Genomic DNA, 15828 nt, shown 5'->3' on the forward strand with positions numbered 1-15828 from the left:
TTATGGCACCCTTTATCTCCTCTGTTATTTCTTTTGCAGAGAGTATGAAGCCCTTTAAACTGAAATGTTTAAAGCTATTTGACTGCAGTCCTGCATCAGGGATAGTCAATATGGTGCCCTCCAGATGTTGATGAACTCCAGCTCTAGTTAGTTCCAGCCAGCAAGATGAGGGATGAGAGTGTGAATACAGGCACATCTGGAAAGTACCACATTGGCTACCTCTGGCCTGCATTTGTCTGCATTTTTGTTGCACTTTCAAAAATTACTTGCACTGTATCAATACTAAACCTTAAAGGAAAAGAAAAATTCAATACACACCTGAAGAATTGTGAGATCTAGTTACAAGGCAGTATTGTCCCAACCAAAAAGTACAACACAGTTACATTCCTACACTGTACGTTAATTTCAAAATTTCTATACGGGGAATTGGTTGATCATGTAGCACTTATTCAAAGCCTTTCTGCTTACCACCAAATGTTTAAAACTCCACCTAGGTTTTCTCAACTATTTGCATGGGACTTCTTGGGAAAAAATACAGCCATAATCCAAAGCTTTCCCAAACCACAACAATTAGAAAGACCAGAACATCTTACTTTGTGCTCCTTTCTTGTTCCTCTGGAAACAGTGAGGAGAAACAAAGACCCCAAATGCCACTGATCAAGCCCCCGAGAATGAGGCTATGTTTCACCTATTCAAAATACAGTCTTGGGAAGGGGAACATCTGGCCATTCAGTTTTTCATAGCAGTATAGCAGGGAATGGGATCAGCAGTCCACTCCTAATTTCTCTGTTGGTCTTCCTGGAGGCCAACAATCTGTTACTGTCTTGGGAGGTTTGCTTACATAAATTTTAAACGTTTTAGTCAAGAATGGGACTACATGGGAGCATCTTGTGCTCCTGTCTTGGTGCTTCCATGCACAACGGGAAGCAAGTCATAAGGGGATATAATGTGGCCTGTGATTTCTTACATCGCTCCTCCTTGTGTTTGGACTGTGACATCTCTGCAGTCTACAATTCCCCATGCCTTTAATATAGATAGACTGGGCATTACATAGCAGGACAGAATTCTAAAGAAAGATGTGCTCTCCCAAGCCCACATTCCCAGCATGCTCATACTTCTGTCTCAGCGACGTCTACTCTGCCACAGAACAGAAGATGGCAGGATCCCCAAGGACGTGCTCTAGGGGGAGCTGGCTTCAGGCACTAGGCCCATTGGCAGACCAATTCTGTGCTACAAAGATGTCTGCAAATGAGACATGAAGGCTGGCAACATCAACCCTGCCATGTGGGGGAATCCCTTGCAGATGACCTCTGTGCCTGGAGACGGGCAGTTAAGTCGTGTATTCACAGCAGTGACCAGAGGAGAAATGACTGCTGGGAGGAGCACAGAGAGGAAAAATGCCGTGGTGCATTTGCAGCAGCACAACTGGATGCCTTCATTTGCTCCAGATGCAACAAAACTGATCTCTCCCACATCAGGCTCTACAGCCACAGCAGGCGCTGCAACCTTCCAACAGCTTGACCTCTCTCCTCCATTGTCTCCTGAGACAGATGGATGGACAGAATCAGCATGATCCAGATCCTGAAAAGCAGTCTGCTTGGCTTTCCAAGGATGCTTCCGCAGGATCAGTGAAGAACAACTGGACTGTGGGCAAATCTTCTCCCGTTGTTTCTGACAGAAATAGGAGGAAGATGTTAGCAGGGTAAAAATAAACTCTGGAAATGTCTTTCCAGGTCATCTAGTTCCATTTCCCTGCCACCATGAAAGGATTGTTCCCTCCAGCAAGGAAGCTTTCTCAAAAGCACTCAGATGAATTAGTTTGCCTTTTAACAATGGCCAGATTGTGGGTAAACTCCATCCGATTTTAAATGCAAACCCATGGAGCAGGCATGCTTGCTGTTTGGCTGAAAATAAATGTCAAGTAATTTTAGCAGTTCTTTGAAAGCAAGCTCCATTTAAAATGACACAGTGTGGTATATTTGAGCCAGCTGGCTCAGAATTTCTCAAGTTGAATATCCCATTGTATACAAGCATCCTGAATAACAGGGACATGGACTAGGAACTTTAATTATCCCATGAGATTTGGGGGCTCTGTTTGCGTGCAGAGTGGTCTGTATTTAATGACTTGCATGCAGGTTAATGCAGAGAGCCAGTGTGGCAGTGTACAGTCTGGACTAGGCTTGGGCCACCAAAATCTGGGTTCAAATTCCTGCTCAGCTATGAAGCTTTGTTCTCAGCCTAACCTACCTCCCAGGGCTATTGTGAAGATAAAATCAGGGGAGCAGGGAATGGTGTATGCAGTCTTGAGCTCTTTGGAGGGATGGCAGGATACAGGCATAAACAAATAAATTCAATGCAGAATTTTGCAAGGAGGGGGTGGCTTGCAAGGACCTGAGACTGCAGCCTAATTCCTGCTAGCACTGATTCGAGATTAACACAAATACTTTCCCAATTTGTTGCGAGTGAGTTTCAGGAACTGTGCACATCCACAAATTTATGATGATGTATCAGTTCCCATTGTTCATTGTGTTTAGCCCATATAGCAATTTTTTGAATTGTTCTTTGGAAGTAATAGATGGTTAACTAAATTTGGGGAAAGGAAGAGAAGTCAAGCACAAGGAACTTTTATATCAACATCACATTCAGGAAATGCTCCTTTCAAATTATTGTGGGACTTGCTTCTTAATCCTCCAGCCACAAGTGTAATTTGGGATTTCAAGTTTTGACGTTCTTCACTTTGATGTCTTTTCATTAGAAATCTTTCATAGTACATTTGTATGTTATATTAATAAAACATTTGTGCCAAGAAGATTTTGAGGGGGCAGAAGAAGAAGAAGAAGAAGAAGAAGAGCTTGGATTTGATATCCCGCCTTTCACTCCCTTTAAGGAGTCTCAAAGCGGCTAACATTCTCCTTTCCCTTCCTCCCCCACAACAAACACTCTGTGAGGTGAGTGGGGCTGAGAGACTTCAAAGAAGTGTGCCTGGCCCAAGGTCACCCAGCAGCTGCATGTGGAGGAGCGGAGACACGAACCCGGTTCCCCAGATTATGAGACTACCGCTCTTAACCACTAAACCACACTGGCTCTCAAGAAGAAAGCTGTAGTGTGTGGTTTCTTGGACAATGACTGACCTCCTATATATGTTGGTAAGGGAAAAGTAGATAATAAAGGAGAATTCCTGAATGACAAAATCCAAGTTTGGGGCAAGTACTCTTTGGTGCGATCTAAAATCTCAAAACATGCAACGAAGTAAAGTGTGGGAACTTGGCTTACATTGGTGAAAGTTCCTAAATTATTGGACACAAGAGAAGCTTGCTAGAACCATGTGTCCTGAGATTGGAACAAACAGGGCTGGATCTAGACACGTCAAATAAGTGATTCAGTTAAATGCATCGTAAACTCATACAGGGAAATCTGGTAGGGAAAGACAGGACTCCACAGCGCCATCTGGTGTCACAGTGTTCTATCGCATGTACAACATGTATAAACACTTTTTCTTTACCAATCTAGCTGAGTCCCAGTTTAGACCTCACAGGTTAAGCTTTTCAGGTGTACTGGAGGAACAAAGTCTTGATTACCTAGTCCATTCCAAGGTGAGCTAATCCTGGCAGGACAATGTACTGTACTCTATGGCATTAACCCCTTCAAGCATTAATTAGACTTAAGCATGATGGTTATGAATTAGACTTAAGCGTGAGGCTGGTTATCCCACACTGTAGACCTCTGGCTGATCATGTTCCTCTGTGGGTGTTTTTTTTAACCTCTTTTCCCTTTCTTCTGTAAAATAAAAGGTGATGTGCATTAATTAACTGCTATTTATTCAGTCAATCTCTTTATAATTATTAATTGATTGAGTAACAAAGCCATATTGTTTGGAACGTTCAATTGTTTAAGCACTTGATGAATTAACCCAGTTATCATTTATCAAGTAATTACGGCTGCAATCCTATGCACTTTTACCCGGGAGTAAGCCCTATTGAATAAAATGGAACATACTTCTGAGTCTACATGCAAAGGATGACATTATATGGCTGCAACCCTAATTTAATCTCTCTGGGAGTAAGCACCACTGAACTTAATGGGACTTCAATCTGAGTAGACACGCATAGGTTTTTGTTACAAATGAAATAATAAACCTTAATAACTTTTTAAAAAGAAAAACCAAGTTGAGAGTGCTTTGCAGATTCCCAAGGCTTTGCAATTTTCAGATTTAACATTTAAATAGCTCACCCACTTTGATTCATAAATTTGAGACACCTAATTTCTCTCTCCTTCTCCCAGCATACCCGCCCACCCCCAGCAAATTACTTTAAAACTTATGAATGAGAAGCTTCAGTGCAATGCTGCTTCTTTTATTAATAATAATAATAATAATAATAATAATAATAATAATAATAATAATAATAATTTATCTATGCACCTTCTGGAATACTGCTTCTCCCTTAGCAACGTAAAAGCACTTTCCCAAAGCGAAGATAAATGGAATGTCAGTTTGACGCCCCTCGCCTGAGCATTTAATCGGCTTTTGTTGCAGACTTTGCGTGGCTGGGAACGGCGTGTGGGTTTGCTTTTGACAGGTCCCTGCCTCGCTCTTTCCCTGGCACGATTGTCTTGGAGCGTCTCTCCAGTTTTCCGGCGCGCAGCTAGAGGGCTGCCTTAGCTATTACTAAGCGAGCACAGAGGGGTGGCGAGAGAGAGAGAGAGAGAGAGAGGAGACTGAATGGGTGTGTGTGTATGCGTGTGTTTATATATGACTGGCCCAACCTGCAGTTTCAGATTTCAGACCTACTTTATCACTCTTCTAGTTCCTGCTAGCCTTTGGATGTTGCACGCTGCCTTTTCGCTGACGGATCTCCCGGGACGGAGGAAGAAGCTGTGAGCGCTTCTCTTCTCCTTTACTTTCTCATTTCTTCAGCAAGAGTTTTTCCCGCTCCCCCCGCCCCACCCAGCTGTCTTTTACCCAACCTCCACGTTGGACCCTGCCCTGCAAGAGGCTTATTTTTATTTTTAACCTCCTCGCGTCTCAGCACTGAGGGATGCTGCCGCCTCTTCCTTGAAGGTAAATCCAGGTGTTCCGTTTGTTGACGGTTGTACTTTTTGACTTCACAAAAAGATAGACTCTTGCTGCTTCTCCGGACTGTGTGATCCAGCCAGCCAGCAGGGTTTAGGTGTGCTTGTCAGCTAGTTTTTATACACCCGGTGGTGGTGACAAAAGATGGCAGGAAATGGCAGGTGTGTTTAAACAACTGCGGCTAGTCCTCATGGATGCGAGTCCGGATTGGGGTTTGATGTGCCCAGAACCTTCAGTGTTATCTAGAGATGAACTTAAGCTCTAGTAATACAACCAAGAGTGTTTGAAAACTGCTCAAGGCAGGGGTCAGAGCTTGGAGGTGGAAGCCGCGGCATTTTTGCAGTTCCTTCCCTGCTGCTTTGCTTTTAAAATAATATGTGCTTTGTATGCTATTGAATGCCAGCTTGATGTAAGTTCTAAGACTCCCGGCCTTGGTTTTTGCACCTGAATCCTTGCATTGTTTGTTCAGTAGCTTTGGAAGTTGCTTAACACACACACAAGGCATTTGTGTGCTCAGCACTAAAGGGACTCTTTTGGGGGGCTGCAGGAGGTGACCCCGCAGTGAAGATCTTGGATAACTGAAGGCAGCACAGAGTGATGTGGTTCTCTTTTTTACTATGTGTGGTTGCATATGAGCTTTTGTTGGGGGGTATTGCTGCTGTACAAATGGCATTTGTCTAGTTTGCCAGCAATAGATGGGATAGTTTCAGCTGAAGCTTGTTGAAAGGATGGAAATGCTCCAGTATCTGTTCCCAAGAGTCAACGGGCTTTTGCCCTAATGGGGTTGGTCCAGTGATTTTTGACAGCTGACCTTGCTGTGCAGGGTTTTTACAGGTGCCTTTCAAGTGACACACTCCCCGTCGATATACCTGCTTTGTACCCGTGTGTTCAGATTACTGGTGCATTGGGTTTATACCCATATGGGAGGTTACCTGAAACTGTACCTATCTGGCTGGCACACTGCCATCATGATCAGGAAGTGGAATTCAAAATTTGTTGCTGCACAGAGTCTGTCGCCTTGAAATATGTTAGCGTTTCCCGGGCAAAATGTGTAACTGTAAACATATACACATTCTCTTTTCTTTTTTTCTTTTTTTTGAAGTTTTTAATGTGTGACATTTTAATGTATTTTTATTATTATTTTTTTATAATATATTTATTAGCAATTTTTTAATTTAGTTACAATTCCAATAAACAATACAATATAACATATCTTTTAACATAGTCTTCTTAACTTCTTTGGACTCCCTCACATCCCCCGCTCCTGCGTTCCTAGCCAAAAGAAAGGTTTCCCAGCAAATTTATTCCCTTATTTCCATTCTTATTATCTAATTTTCCAATATTATATCTCTAAAGTAAACATATACACATTCTCAACTAAATGTAAAAGGGGCTTTTTGGGTTTTAGGGAAATGCATATTAGTGAATGGATTACTTGATGCCGTGTGTCACCAGGCCCTTGTTGATGTGCTCACTGCCCCAAACTATTCAATGCTTTATTCACCATGTTCCACAATAAAATACCTATTTTTCATCTGAAATGTGAGGGGGCATTCCTGATAGCTGATAGCTGAGAACACACAGACTCTGGTTATAGATTCTGTCAGTGAGTTAATCTGTGGCAAGGCTGATGCTGGGGGACTCTGCCTTTGGAGCAAAAGGTAGGACTGGCAGTGTGATCCAATGCATGTTTGCTCTGGCATTAGTCCCACTGCAATCACAACTCTCCCAGGTAAGTGCGTATAGGATTGCAACTTTAATTTTATTTACCCGTTCAGGTCTACAGTTTTTATTTTTGAAAATTATACTATAGGCACCCCAAACCAAGCACCTACTGCCATTGACTCCAGTGAAAGTGATGTAAGCACTTGCTTAGCCATCCAGAATCATAAAATTGTAGAGTTGGAAGGGACCCAAAGGGCTTAACTTTGCCTGGATTGCACCCTTTGTGTTTTGTTTTCTTGCTGCTTTCGTGTGATTGTTAGCTTTGCTTGTAAGTTGCCCCGAGAACCTAATGGCAAAGCAACTAATATATATGATTAATAAATGAATACAGTAACTATGATTTGATACTGTTGTCATCTACAGACGTGTACTCTGAGCAAAAGAAATATTTCTAGCCTAGTGAACAATGCCAGTGACTAAATCCTGAGATAAAAGGCAGAGGTCTCTCTTTGAACAGCTTTTTCAGAAGATGTTTTACAGCAGGGAGAAATACTACATTCCTAGCAAGTTTCTTAAAAAGTGAATATGAAATCTGGGTTTGAAATGCATGTGTCATAGGGAAAGATGTCCACAACCATACACAACATCTGCAGTCATACAGCCAAATCAAAGTGAAAACTTACTGGCCTGTGTCAACATTATGACAGAAGATCGGTGCCCAAGTGTGCCCACTTAATGGTACAATGCCAACTCTCTTTAAGGTGCTTCATGTTGCTGGTGTGTACTGATTTATTCATTTTTTAATCTACTGCTTTACCTGCCATGGTACTTACTTGAAATCTGTTGGACAACTTTGTTTTCAAAATTGGTATTTTGGAACTGAGATGGCCCTGATGCAATTTAGAATGTCACATCTTATATGAAAACATGCTTTTTCAGCTGTAAAAAAATGAATTTGAAGTTGAGATTTCAAAACCTTGGTGGGGCATACCATGAGACTGCATGGATACAGGATTTGCTCATTAACATGTCAACTTGGGTGTCTTAAAGACTTTAGATATAAAATAAGAGGGTTTAATTGTCCTCTAATGAACATTGGAAAACGTTTGAGATACCAAATATCTTAGTGGATGTTGTTGAGGAAATGGCACTCTTAGATCTACAAAATCTCAGAGGATTTATTGTGAGCATCAGGGTTTGCAAGTTTGTCTCCATTGGGCCTAGGTGCATTCATATGAATGTCCTGCAGAGTGCTTCCTTTCTATGCTGCAACCAACACACTGAATAGTGATATAATGCTGAACCAAGACATACTTAAGAGCTGAGAGGTTGTGTTATGAAGTTTTTGGGTCCTGTCTCTTTGCCACGATCATCAAGAAATGATATCCAGGCATGCTAGGCAGACAAAGAGAGCAAGGCTATGTACAGTATATAGGGATGAGCTTGGTTCTCTGTGGCTCACTTGGAATTCTGTATCACAATTTTGTGTTTGTGGTTGGGGATGGGACAGACCTACGGTTTGCAAAACCTACTAGTCTTGGGTTTCATCTCCTTTACAGCTGGAGGGCATCATTCATTATGCAGAAGTGCCATTTGGGTGATGGTGGGTAGGAGAATCACATCCAAGTTCCTAAGGCAAGCTTGCATGCATTCAGTGCAGAAATAAAGAAATAAAGGAAAGGGGGAGCAGTTTATCGTAATAGCAAGTGGTGGGTGCTGTGTCTTGATAGTTTATTATAACTATAGCAATGATATCAAAACAGGTTAAGCAAACATTTTTCTTCCCTCCCCACAAGCAAAGAGATTTGTACCTTACCTAGTACTGTGTTTAGAGCTAGAGCATTAGCCACTTAAAAGTGTTCATGAAGAAGATTAAAAAGGATTCGGCAAATTAATGGAGAACAAGACTATCAACAGCTCCTAGCCATGATGGCTATGTTCCATGTCCACGATCAGAGGCAATATGTTGCTGAATACCAGTTACTCAGCATTGCAGGTGGGCAGTGTGCTGTGGCCCACATGTCCTGCTTGCTGGCTTTCCCTAGGCATCTGGCTGGCCACTGTGAGAACAGGATGCAGGACTAGATGGGCCATTGGCCTGATCCAGCAGGCCCTTCTTGTGGTCTCAACTCTTGTGTGTTTGTTTGAATGCATACGTACGTAAATGTGCAGGGTGACTATGCACCCCAGTCTCTCCAGCCCTAACCTTGTACAGTGGTACCTCAGGTTACAGGCACTTCAGGTTACAGACACTTCAGGTTACAGACTCCGCTAACCCAGAAATAGTACCTCAGGTTAAGAACTTTGCTTCAGGATGAGAACAGAAATCGTGCTCCGGCAGCGCAGCGGCAGCGGGAGGCCCCATTAGCTAAAGTGGTACCTCAGGTTAAGAACAGTTTCAGGTTAAGTACGGACCTCCGGAACGAATTAAGTACTTAACCCAAGGTACCACTGTATTAATTTTCATACTGCTCCAATACCATTTCATAATGAAAACTTCCATCTGAACTGGGAGCTGCTGAAAAAGCCCATTACAGGTCTTGGCTGCTGTGACAATGGGAGAGGAGCTAGACTGGAAGGTTTTTGACATCCTGCTTCTGCACGCTTGACACACAGAAGCCATACAAATCAGGAACTAGTAAGCCAATCCCCTTTTGTCGATTGCTGGCTGTCAGGGCCAGAAAGAGAATTTGAAAGGTAAGCTGCTTTCTATCTGTACACTCAAAGCTCCTGGTTTGCATTTTATGTTTAGAACTGAGTGTAGGAATTCTCTAATATTATTCAAATTTGCCAATTCTTAAGAAAGGCTAACTTTTTGGGGGGGGAGGGGGGAGAAAATCCAATAATATTTAGTCCCTCAGTGAATGCAGCCTGTCTGGCTTGGATTTTTCATTTTGTTCCAGACACAATACATATCCTAGAAAGCTAACAGACCAATCTTAAAATGTCTACTTGGAAGTAAGCCCCATTGATTTCAGTGAGATTTAACTCCACGGAAATCCTTCTAGGATTGCAGTTTAAGCAAATAAGTGAAAACATATTTAATGTCACAGTGTAAAGCACACATAATTACTTTTAGAGGGCTGATTCATTTATTTTAAATATTGGAATCTCCAGTTGTCTTGGCATCTGAAAAAGAAAAGTTACATGATGCCAATTTTACAGGTTAATCAGCTTGGACTTCGATCAACATTAATTCACCCAACCTCTCCCACTTTTTAATCAATCTGCTCAGTTGCAATCACTCCCTTTGCCTTAATTGAGCTTGCAATTAAACCTAATTTCCTCTCTGGAAAATGCCCCCACTCCTATAAAAGTTACTGATTTTGCAGGCTGGGTTGAACTAAATCAGTCCTCACCCCCATCCATACTCATGGGAAGCTAGAGGGGTGTGTGGAATGTGTTTCAGCAGGGCTGGTTAATGCCTTGATGGCTACCTGCCTGTTGCAGCTCCGAATTTATCAATATGCTTATTGACACAGTGTTAGTCCCTCGGTTCCAAAGGCTGGATAGGATTTCCACATAATCTGACCCAGGAATGGCATTCTTGGCAAAAAAGAGAGAAAATAATCTAGAAGATAGATTTTTGGGACTCCCCTCCCTCTGGATCTTCCTTGATTGGCTACCACCAGGTAAATGAACTGGATGTGATGTTCTTGTCCTATGGTTGTATCTGCAAAAATTCCAATTCTATTCTAGGCTGTGCTGTACCCAGAGAAGTATAGTTGGACACAGGGGAAGTAATAGTACTGCTCAATTTTGCCTTGGTCCACTGGCAGAGGAGTGGGGGTGCGGAGGGAGCAGACTGCCCCCGGCACCACCATTCCGGTAGGGTGCCATCGTGGCAGCTCCCCCAGACACACGTCACTCCCCTGTGCGCTGGGTGCCATGCCCCCAGAACATGTGTCATGCCCTGGCGGGCAGCGTGCCACGCCCCTGGGATTTGCGCCACACCCCCACCTGCTCTCTGCCCACGGTAGTGGAGCATGCAGCTTCGCCACTGCCTTGGTCAGACCACATCTGGAGTACCGCACCCAGTTCTGGGTGACACAGTTTAAGAAGGATATTGACAAGCTGGAACGTGTGCAGAGGACCGCAACCAAGATGATCAAGGGTCTGGAAACCAAGCCTTATGAAGAACGGTTGAGGGAATTGGGTATGCTTACCCTGGAAAAGAGGAGACTGAGAGGAGATATGATAGTCATCTTCTAATATCTTAAGAGCTGTCACATAGAAGATGGAGCAAGCTTGTTTTCTCCTGCTCCAGAGGCTATGACCTATGCCAATGGATTACAAGAAAGGAGATTCCAACTAAACACCCGGAAGAACTTTTTAAGGATAAGAGCTGTTCAGAAGTGGAAAGCACACCCTCAGAAGGTGGTGGACTCTCCTTCATGGGTGCTTTTTCAGCAGAGGTTGCATGTCCATATGTTATAGATACTTTAGTTGAGATTCCTGCATTGCAGGGGTTGGACCAGATGACCCTTGGTCCCTTCCAACTCTATGATTCTCTAATGCTTTATGGCTACCTGTAACCTGCTTCCTCATCCACACCTGTAGTCATCCAGTATCGGCTCATGGGTCATTGCAACACAATTGGTTAATACACTTGGGCTAACTTCTGGTGGTGAAACATTATGCAAACGTGATTCATTAATTTTATTTACCTATGATATGTTTTTGTACCCTGCTCTTCCTCTGATCCAGAGTACACTGTGTCATGCACGGCTCATGCTGGAGGAAGTACTCAGACTCAGATTTTGTTTTTTGCTAAAAATGTTAATGTCCAAATCAGTACGGTACATGGGACACATGAGCAGCAGGTGCATGGCATGACCAAGCAAGCGAAGACATTGGTCCATCAGCTAACATAACATAAGGAAGTGGTGCAGGCACAGTTTCAGTGCAGCAAGCAAGATGCGTCTTGGGATTGGCCAAGGAAGCAGGAATTCCTCCTACTGAGCTGGACACGAGCTGTCTGTTTGTACTTGTCTGTGTCCTAGGCGACACAGAAGGTGGCAACAGCAGCTCGGAGCCAGACTGGGTGCCTCCTGGGTAGGCAGATGTTCATCACTGGGGTTGCTGAAGGTGGTGGTGCCAAGCTCAGAGGTAGAGTGGGTGGTATTGGGACTGCGACTGAGGCTGGCAGGGGGTGGCTTGGCAAGGGGTGACAACCTCCCTGGGATCAGAATCCTCACCTACAGTGTCTTCCTCCAGCAGCTCTGATGTTTTTGGGGCACAGACACAGCTAGCTCCAACCTGATGAGTCCCCTCCCTTAGGTCATCAGCTGGCAACTTTTCAAGATCCTCCCATCCCTTCTTCTGATCTGACCAGCCCCTTTCAGGACATCTCCTCGGGGCTTCTGACGTAGGACAGCTTCACTTAGTGAACAACTAGAACAACCATCTAAAATAAAGCAATAAAAGCAAACTCTCCAAGTGTCCCTATTTTCTAGGGACTTCCCTTATTTAAAGAAGCCATCCCGGTTTCTGATTTGATCTCGGAATGTCCCGCTTTTCCTTAGGACGTCCCTATTTTCATTGTAGAAATGTTGGAGGGTATGGAGTTAGCCAACCCCCAAGCCGTCTGGACGCAATCCTGTATAGGAAAGTTTTTTAATTTTTAATGCTTTATTATGTTTGTATATATGTTGGAAGCTGTCCCCAGAGTGGCTGGGGCAACCCAGTAAGATGTGTGGTGTATAAATAGTAAAATTATCATTATGGATTGGGATGTTCATATTTTCATTGGAGAAATGTTCAAGGGTATGTAAAACCATTGCATTAGCAGGGCCAAATTCTACATTAGGAGAATCAGATATGATACATGGCATCTACGTGACTTTTTCCATTTGATGGGCTGCCCAAGATACCTCAAGATGCTGCAAAGCAGCACCCTTACTTGGGATTTCTTGCTGCTTGTGTTAAAGCTGATTCCCTACAGAAACTAACAATATGGGCCCAAATTCTCTCTGTGTTATTTCAATTCAACTGGACTCTGGTTGTGCTTCCATCCCAGGGACAATACAATATAAACCCCTTGCTATGGGTAGAATATCCTCCAACATCTGATGAAAATAGGGATGTCCTAAGGAAAAGCGGGACATTCCGAGATCAAATCAGAAACCAGGGCAGCTTCTGTAAATCTGGGACTGTCCCTGGAAAATAGAGGAACTTGGAGAGTCTGGCAGCTGTTCCATTCAGAGGCAGCTCAAAATCTGCTGCCGCCTGAGGCAGAACATCCAAACGGTGTTCCCCACAGTGGTAAAATGACTGAATTAACAGGGAATGTGCTGTCTTGAATGGTATACCTCATCTGAGTCACTGTGCCTTAACGTTTAGGGCCCGCCTTGGTTCCGATGGCAGCAAAGTTCAGGTGCTAGGCATAGTTTGCAACCCTGCAAAACAACAACAGCAGGGAGAAGTCTTCCCAATGGGAACAAGAGTTAAAATCCCCCCTGCAGGGAGCATGAGGAAGAAGGGCCATCCATGCAGTCTGGCGCCGCAGAGCAGTAAAACCGCCTTTGGGGAGGCAGCTTGCAAGGTGAGCCAGAGTAAACAGTACATCGTGCCTTAATCTTGAGCTGCCATCAAGATAAGGCAGCAGAGTAACCGCCGCTTGCCTCGCCCAGTTGTGTGGGCTTTTTTCGTCAACCCACACCTTGGCACCAAGGTGTGTGACTGGCTCCTTTTGAATCATCACAACATCCGTTAAAAAGAAGGAGACACAAACAAACAAGTGATTTTTAAAAAATATGTGGGTGGCAGCAAACGTTCTTGCTGCTGCCACCTCCCTCCCTGACTTCCTTGTCCTGCTCTGCTGCTGGTGCCATCTGAGGCCTGCTGCTTGCCGGTTTGTTTACTAACACTGATGTGCTGTCCTTGTACAGCACAGGTGGCTGCTAGCGCTCGCTAAAGCTCTCTTGTCTATTTCTGGCACCGGCCACTTCGCTTGGCCTCTTTCTCTCTTTCATGTTGCTTCTGGTAATGATAATCGGGCAAGGAATGTCATTCCAGGTTGGGAGCTGAGGGTGGCCTCCCCCCCTTTCTTGGCACATCTGACCATGAGGTTTTGTTTAAAGGGGCAGTGCCCCAAGGATATCAGAAGGGCCACTAATTAAAGCTGATGATTACTGTTATTACTCAGTCTTGCACTGTCTGGCAATCTTCAAAGCAGGTTTGGAAATAACTGCAACATGGCTGTAGAAATGCCTGCTTGGTTGAGATGCAAATAGATGTCTCGTGCCACACGTTTCCTCTTGTTTATCACAGCGACATTTTGAAACACAGTTGGTCAAGAGTGGAAGAGCCAGATGATCCATGAAAGCTACCTGCTGATCACATTTCCTGCTCTTAGGCTTGCTTGTTACTCCTTCCAGTGTTAAAATAAGGAAAATGCACCCATAGTAAGGGATTACTGTATCACTGAGCAAGTGGTACCGATTTAGGAGTTCATTGCATTGTCCTTTATCCTGATGAAATTGTGGACTCTGTGAGGATCGCATTACCATTTCCTCAGGTAAACTCTTAATGGCCTCAGTTCTCCTTCAATCCCAAAGAATATCTAGGTGGTGAAAGCAGTAAAACTGAGCTTGGCAAACAGTTCTTGTAATCTTGGGCTGACTTCTCCTGGCCAAGGTGTGGACAAAATTGCTGAGTTGCATCTTAATGACAGGCTTCAGCCCCAGAACTTCAAAAGCCCTTGGGGGCATAAAAGGGTGTTTAATGACCAGTTGGAAGTGCGCGTGTCTCATTATCTCAAGATCATTTCAGGCTTGCGAAATGATGATGATGCTTCTTAACACGGTTACTGCACCTGTTTTTCTGCTGCTTGCAGAAATTAAAGGGAACTGGTTCAATTAAGCCACAATCTGGGATGGAGACATTCTGGCTGCAGCCTGTCAGGGGGTTCCATCCTCATCTTTGCTGCAGATGTCAGCATCTCCAGTGTCGCTGCAGAGATGTAGCTCTGTTTATTCAAAGTACAGGCCTAGATAAATATAGTTAGCTCTGTGTTTGGTTTCTAAGGGGTATTTGTATGCTCATTAATGTTAATGCGCACATTTGCAACTAGATCTGAAGTTGCAGCTATGTAAACGCTGGACTCGGTAAGATAATGCACATTTATTCCCATTCATTTTTTTACATTAATGATTCAGACCACCTTGGTGCTAACCAAAATGAGCAATGCAGCTTCTTAAATGTCTGTTGTTGGAAAATTAGAGATTAAATGTGTTTGTAATTTTTGTTCTGTTTTTAAAATCCTGGTTTGTGAACATGGTGTATGTTTCTGGCATGGTGGGTGCATGATTTAGTTTAAGGATGCTTAGGATAACATTTGAGTGAGATGGACTGTCGATAGCACTATTGAAGAGGGAAGTGAGTGGAAGGGAAGGCCAAGGAAATGACAGGGAACCTGACAGTGGAAATATATTTTTCTGATTACATACCTTGCAAGTGTCCTAGAAAAAAACAGGACATCCCGTTTTCCCCTCATGAGAGCATGACGGCGGATTTGGTTGTGAAATCATGTGAGATCTCGCATTCCTGTTTTGGGACACAACATGTTGGAGGATATGCTGTTATTGCTTCTTAGGAGCAGAATCTGTTTACTCAGTGGTGGTCTTCCTCACCTCCTGTGCAATCTTTGCAAAAAGAGCCACTTCTGTTTTCATGGAAACACTGGGTATAAAGTAGGAGTGGGCTGTACTTGTTTTTTGTTTTTTTAAACTAAGTAAGCACCCAACTGGTTTCATGAACCAGGGTTGTATCCAGCCTTCTTTGTTGGGCGGCTTCTTCTTCTTTTTTAAAAATAGAATAATGAGAAATTCCCTCATAATTGACATGAATAACTTTTTGTCAGTTAGAAAAGTCAAAGAGAGGGCCTGTGTATATTTTACTCTCAGTGCACTCACTGACTATGGCAGTCTGGTGCACCCAAATGAATTTTAGAGTTGCCCTCCTTGAACAGCAGTTCCCAGGCTACATAACAAAATGCTTTCTGAAAATGAAGGGGATTGCATCTTCTATAGGGCAAGGGTGGGGCACATATTTTTCAGGCCAAAGAGATAAATAGTTTTGAGTATAGTATA

At 43.5% G+C, this 15828-nt stretch overlaps 1 protein-coding gene across 12 annotated transcripts in view; it reads left to right on the top strand.

Moving 5' to 3' along the window:
- Window positions 1-15828, top strand: part of PLEKHA6 (pleckstrin homology domain containing A6) — a 194986-nt gene that overhangs the window by 58411 nt on the left and 120747 nt on the right. The window contains exon 1 of one of the 12 annotated variants that reach the window (XM_081866307.1): window positions 4719-5059. The exons of the other annotated variants lie outside the window; for them this stretch is intronic. The gene's annotated coding sequence lies outside the window, so the exon portion shown is untranslated. Of the gene's footprint in view, window positions 1-4718; window positions 5060-15828 lie in introns of those variants that run through there. 12 annotated transcript variants of the gene reach the window in all.

Source organism: Podarcis erhardii (genome assembly GCF_964252035.2).
Source record: "Podarcis erhardii genome assembly, chromosome: 6".
Taxonomy (NCBI): domain Eukaryota; kingdom Metazoa; phylum Chordata; class Lepidosauria; order Squamata; family Lacertidae; genus Podarcis; species Podarcis erhardii.